The following is a 6,848-nucleotide window of genomic DNA, read 5'->3' as shown; positions in this document are numbered from 1 at the left end:
GAAAAATATCCCCACATTGGAACTGAGATAGACATACACTCACAAGGGTCATATAGGATCCCAAGTTGACAAGGTCAAACCAGAACCTCTCTAAAACACATCATAATCAAAATGTCTGACATTGAAATAAAAAGGTAATATTAAAAGCTACAAGAGAAAAAAATGTCAGGTCACATTTAGAGACAGACAGATAAGACTCACTTCTAACATCTCAACTCAGACCCTAAAATAAATGATTGTCTGGAATGAGATATTCCAGGATCTAAATGAAAAAATGACCAAGGCTGCTATATCCATCAAAGCTATCATTCAGAAACAATGAAGAAAATAAGAACTTTCCATGGCAAAGATACACTAAAAAAATTTATGACCTCTCAAGCAGTGCTACAAAGAATATTTTAATATAAACTGCACACAGCAGAACTTCAAAATACACCTCCAAACTCCCAAATACATATCACTAACAGAGTAACTAACAGAATAAAAAGCACTATAGAATTAAATATAGCAAACAAACCAAAATGACAGACTACTACAAACACATCTCCATAGTAACAATGAACTTACTAGATCTTGACCCCCCAATAAAAAGAATATCAGACTGGATTAAAAAACATGATTCAACTATATGCTGCGTGTAAGAGACTCATCTCATAGATAAAGACACCCATAGGCTAAATGTAAAAGAATTGAATATATATTCCATAAAAGAGGACTTCAAAAACAATCAGAAGTATCTATTCTCATATCTGTAAAAGCACAATTCAAGCAAAAATTGTCAGAATACACACCAGGAAAAGAAAACTTCAGATGAACATTATCTGACCCAGTTACCCCACTGTGGGGCATGATGTAATGTGGGGCATGTTGCATCAGAAAAGAGGAAACTTACCTTGCTGGCTGCTACCCGCTTCCCAGGCCACATGTGGCTAAGAGAGCACCTAGTGATTAGCCAGAAGGCATTGCCATGGGTTGTGATGAAGAATCGGACCACCTCTAGGATAGGCTAAGAACCCTTCTGCCCTCATGGACAGCTCATGTCACCCATATCTGCCTGTAGGATGGGTGTACACATGAACTCTCCCCACCCTGCTGACCTTTAGCCCGATTGGCTCCTGTACATTATACTAGCTGTGTGTGTTTTCTCAATAAACAAGATCATGCTTTGACTGTTCTCCCTGATTGTCCTCCGGGGAGGGAGGGCTGGGTGTGGGTGGCCAGTCGACCTTTACCTTTCTTGGCCATCCTGGTTGGGGCATGCTCCCCCAATCTCTCCCGTAGGTCAGGAGGGAAGAGAGGGGCTAAAAACCCCATCACCCCACACCTCATTATATACTCAAAGGACATAAAATCAGCATCTATAGTGATGCAGCCTCATCAATATTTATAGCAGCTCAATTCACAATAGATAAGATATTTGACCAAACTAGGAGCCCTTCAACAGATGAATGGATAAAAAGAAAAATGTGGTACATATACAAAGTGGAATATTACTCAGCCAAAAAGAAGAAGGAAGTAGTTGCATTTGCTAGTAAATGGATGCAACTAGAGGCTATCATGCTAAGTGAAATAAACCAATCCCCAGAAAACAAAGGCTGAATGTTCTCTCTGATATGCAGTGCTGACTCATAATAGGTGGGGGAGTATAATTTTATCAGATTGAACAGTGAGGAATTGGGGGAAGAGATGGAGGTGTGAACAGGAAAGACAGTAGAATGAATTGGACATAACATGCCTATGTTCATATATGAATACATGACCAGCCTAACTTCACTTCATGTACAACTAAAAGAATGAGGAAATATATTCCATGTATGTATGATATGTAAAAATACATTCTACCTTTGTGTATAACTAAAAGAAAAAAATAAAAATCCAGTAAAATAAAATAGTTAATGGAAAACTGCAAGAACTCAATTCATGCAGTACTACTAATGACCTATAGTTTTCAGGTATGAGGTTTTGGGTTATCCCACTAGGCGATAAATCACATGCCACATAAGTTATTTCCTGAAGGTAAATGGAACAGATAATAGGGTGTAAAATAAAGTAGTACTATACCTGCTATGACCATGTGACCAGTTATAGAACTAGAGAAAATGTGGTATATATACAAAATTGAATATTACTTATGCTTAAAGAATAATAAAACTGTGGCATTTTCCGGTAAATGACAACTGTAGGCTATCATGCTAAGTGAAATAAGCCAATTCCCATAAAACAAAAGACTAGATGTTCTCTCCATATTGGATGCTAACACAAAATAAGGGTATGGGGAGGGAATAATAGAAATATTTTAGATTAGACAAAGGGGAATTAAGGGAAGGGAAAGGATAGGAATAGAAAAGATAGTACAATGGATCATATATAACATTCCTATATCCATATATGAATACACAACCAGTGTTACTCCACATTATGTACAACCAAAAAATGGGAAGTTATAATCCATGTATATATAATATGTCAAAATACATCCTACTGTCATGTATAATTAAAAACACAAATACAAATTAAAAATTAAAAAATAAACATTGGTTGTGAAAAGCAAAAAAAATAATAATTTATTAGAAAAGACTAAGAAGTGCACTGCATTCTGGTTAAGAGAAAAATTCAGCAAGAAGTTCTAACAATAATAAGACATATTCCCCAAACATCAGTGTACCAAATAATACATTAAAAAGCTTTCTTATCCCCCAACAGTGAATCTGCTGAGAAGAAAATCAGGAAAACTATGCCATTCAAAATATTCTTAAGAAGAAAAATGAAACATTTAGACTTAAAAAAGGAGTGAGGGATCTTTACCACAGAATTATAGAAAGCCAAAGAAAGAATTTGGAGAACAATATAGAAGATGCAAAAAACTCCCAAGTTCTTGGATTGGTAGAATTAATATATTCAAAGTAGCAATACTACCAAAAGTAATATTCAATGAAATTCCATTGAAGTATCAATGACATTTTTCAGAGAACTAGAAAAGAATCCTGAAATTTATTTGGAGGTATAAGACAATCAGTATAGCCAAAGCAATCCTGAGCAAGAAGAACAATGCGGGAGGCATCACAATACTTTGCTATAGGGTTATAGTAACAATAACAGCATTGTATTGACATGAAAATATTCATAAACACCAATGGAAAAGAATAGAAGACACAAAGAAAAACCCACAATTTATATTTATCTGATACATGAAAAAGGTGCAAAATATATCTTTGAGAAAAGATAGCTTGTTTAATAAATGGTGCTGGAAAAACTGGAAATCATATGTAAAAGAATGGAACTATATCCAATTCACTCACCCTGCATAAAATTCAAGTCAAAGTGGATCAAGGACTTAGGAATTAAAACAAGAAAGTTTACAACTGTGCAAAAAAATAAAACAAAGAGTCAATAAGTGGGATAGCTGAAAATTCAAAATCTTTTGCACAGAAAGGAAAATTATTAAGAGCAAAAATAAAGCCTAGAGAATGGGAGAAAAACTCAGCCAGCTGCTCCTCTGAGAGGGGATTAAAATCCATAATATAAAAAGAACTCAGAAAACTTAACACCCCAAATATAGACAACCCAAACCAAAAATGGGCAAAAGAACTGTAAATAGACACTTCTCAAAAGAAGAAATGAAGATGAGCAATAAATATTTGAAAAAAGTGCCCAATATCTCCAGCAATCATGGAATTGAAAATCAAAATCACGCTAAAATTTTATTTCACTCCAGTAGAAACGGCAATTTTCAATAATACAAATCATAAATGTTAGGGAAAATGTGGGGGGAAAGGTATACTCATAAATTGTCAGTCAGATGGATAATTAATACAACCACACTGTAAAGCAGTATACACATTCCTCAAAAAACTAGGAATGAATATGATCCAGCTATCCCACTCCTTGGTATTTACCCAAAAGAACAAATTTTCAATATTACAGCAATACAGTCACTTAAATATTTATAGAGGCATAATTCACAATAGCCAAATTGTGGACCCATACATAGATTCCTAGATTATGGACCCATAAATAGATGCGTAGATTAATAAAATTTGCTGTATATACACAATGGAGTTTTACTCATTCATAAAGAAGAATGAAATTATCACATTTGCCAGTACATGGATAGAACTGGAGACCGTCTAACTAAGTAAAGTAAACCAGACTCAAAAAATCTCTCATATATGGAAGCTAAAGCAAAATAAGGGGAAATGGGGTATCAAAAGTTAAAGAGAAGATTAGTGTAGTAGAAGAGGGAGATTGAGATTGAGGGAGGACAGATGGGAAAAGGAAAAACAATGTGAAATGAATTTAAGAAAGTCAAATTATGTGCAGAAAATATATGCAGTGAATTCTACATTTATGCATATGTATAAATAACAAGGCAAAAATAAAAAAATATAATTGAGTATAGAGTAGAAGAAGAAGAATAGGGGGAGAGATAGGTGAGGGAAAAGAGGGACACCAGGGACTGATATGGAGTAAATCAAATTTCATGCATGTATGATTTTGTGAAAATGAACCCAACTACTATGTATTACTATAATGCTCTGATTAAAAAATAATTTCCATTCTTACTATCTTCCCTTACTTAAAAACATGAAATACTATTAAAAAGTTCTGTTCTCTAAGTAAAAAACCCAGTAGAAAAGGAATTTGTAAAATCATTTGAGGGTTATTAAAACTGAAAAAAGCACAGGGATACTAGAATATGATATGTACTTATGTCTCAAATTATATATAAATAATGGTTTTCAAATAAATTATAAATTCTAATATGTGTAAGGGATTTCCTATGAAATTTTCTGATACTTAAGGAGACTTTTTTCCCACTAGAAAAATAAATGATTCAAAATGTATGTTTTTTTGTTATAATTAACACATGGTGAAGGCAAAAACTGTCTCTGTTCAAAACTGATTCTTGTTATCCCTTGGTCCAAATTAAAGAAAGGAAAATGAATGTTTTTATGAAGACTGAAAAACTTATGTGAAAACACATGATTTGGGCACAAAATACATTAAACTGAAAATTACTAACCATAGTGCAAAATAGCTCTAGCTCTTAACACATCTGTCACAGGCACACAACAGAATCTTACAAATATGCTTACCTTGGCAGCACATATACTAAAAATTGGAACAATAGAGAGAAGATTAGCATAGGCCCTGCATGAGAATGACATGCTTGTGAAGCATTCCAAAAAAAGAAAAATAAAGAACCTTTCAAATGTATCCTTATTAAAAAGGAGAATTTGGGAACATAAAACATCTCCACCAGATTAAAAATCAAGAAAGAATAAACTAAAGGCATTTTCCAACTGAATACAATAATTATTTTATAGGAGTCAGAAATGTCAAGAAATATGAACCAAAATTATGTGATTTATCTCATCTACTTATAAGAAAAATTCTATATGCATGTTGTGTTTTAGGAGATTTAACATCTAGTGTCTTTTAGAGGTTTGATATTTGGGTCTTTCACAGGTTTCACCACTTCTGTCTTGAGTTTGGCATTTTAATTCATGAGCCTCATGGTGAGATCAAATATAAATAACATCTCTGATGTCCAGTGTGCACTTGTGGGAGGAAATTCAAAAGGCACAGATTCCACCAGCCCATAATTTGCTTTGAATTCCAACTGTGAGACTTTTTTGGATTTTTTGGAAGTAAATAAGTTACTACATTTCTCTGGGTTATTCTTCACAAAATTTCCTATTTCCCAAGGAACAAGGCCATGGAATTTGACTGTCTAGGGCTTTTGGTTTTTCCATATGCATTACATAGTGCTTCTGTCTTTGTATACAATTTTTACACTCCTTTCAAAGACAAGCAACTATTCTGAATTAGCTGAATTTATATTCGTATCAGAACGCAGTAAAATTTAAAAGTCTATAATTTTGCCACATATAAGTTTGGTTAATATTCAAAAACTTTATAAAAAGAAACTTTTCCCAATTTTTTTGTCATATAAAAATTATTTGTTAAGGACTTAGGAATACAAGCAGAGATCCTGCATCTAATAGAAGAAAAAGTAGTCCCTACTCTCCATCATGTGGGATTAGGCCCCAATTTCCATAATAAGACTCCTTTGGAGCAAGAGTTGAAATCAAGAATTAATAAATGGGATGGACTCAAATTAAAAACTTTCTTCTTAGAAAAAGAAACAATCTGTGAGGTGAATAGAGAGCCTACATCTTGGAAGCAAATCTTTACCGCTCACACATCAGATAGAGGACTAATCTCTAGTGCATATAAAGAACTCAATAAGCTAAACACACACACACACACACACACACACACACACACACACACAAAATAAATAAATAAATAAGTAACCCAGTCAATAAATGGGCCAAGGACCTGAAAAGACACTTCTCAGAAAATGATGTACAATCAATCAACAAATACATGAAAAAAAAAATGTTCATCATCACTAGCAATTAGAGAAATGCAAATGAAAACCACTTTAATATTTCATCTCACACCAGTTAGAATGGCACTTATCAAGAATACAAACAACAATAAGTGTTGGCGAGGATGTGGGGGGAAAGGTACACTCATACACTGCTGGTGGGACTGCAACTTGGTGCAGACAATATGGAAAGTAGTATGGAGATTTCTTGGAAATCTGGGAATGGAACCACCATTTGACCCAGCTGTCCCTCTCCTCAGTCTATACTCAAAGGACTTCAAAATAGGACACAGGGACACAGCCACATCAATGTTTATAGCAGCACAATTCACAATAGCTAAATTGTGGAACCAACCCAGATGCCCTTCAATAGATGAATGGATAAAAAAAAAATGTGGCATACATACACAAAGGAATATTACTCAGCAATAAAAGAGAATAAAATCATGGC

General features: G+C 34.0%; 1 non-coding gene across 1 annotated transcript; it reads left to right on the top strand.

The window, feature by feature from the left end:
* The first annotated feature begins 5,088 nt into the window (after window positions 1–5,088).
* On the top strand, window positions 5,089–5,192 carry LOC143639552 (U6 spliceosomal RNA). The gene has a single exon (XR_013154706.1). It is a non-coding gene; the product is annotated as a U6 spliceosomal RNA (small nuclear RNA).
* The last annotated feature ends 1,656 nt before the right edge of the window (window positions 5,193–6,848 follow it).

This window comes from Callospermophilus lateralis, chromosome X, assembly GCF_048772815.1.
Source record: "Callospermophilus lateralis isolate mCalLat2 chromosome X, mCalLat2.hap1, whole genome shotgun sequence".
Classification (NCBI taxonomy): Eukaryota; Metazoa; Chordata; class Mammalia; order Rodentia; family Sciuridae; genus Callospermophilus; species Callospermophilus lateralis.
The sequence above is the reverse complement of the archived record's forward strand: the minus strand, read 5'-3'. Positions and strand labels throughout refer to the sequence as shown.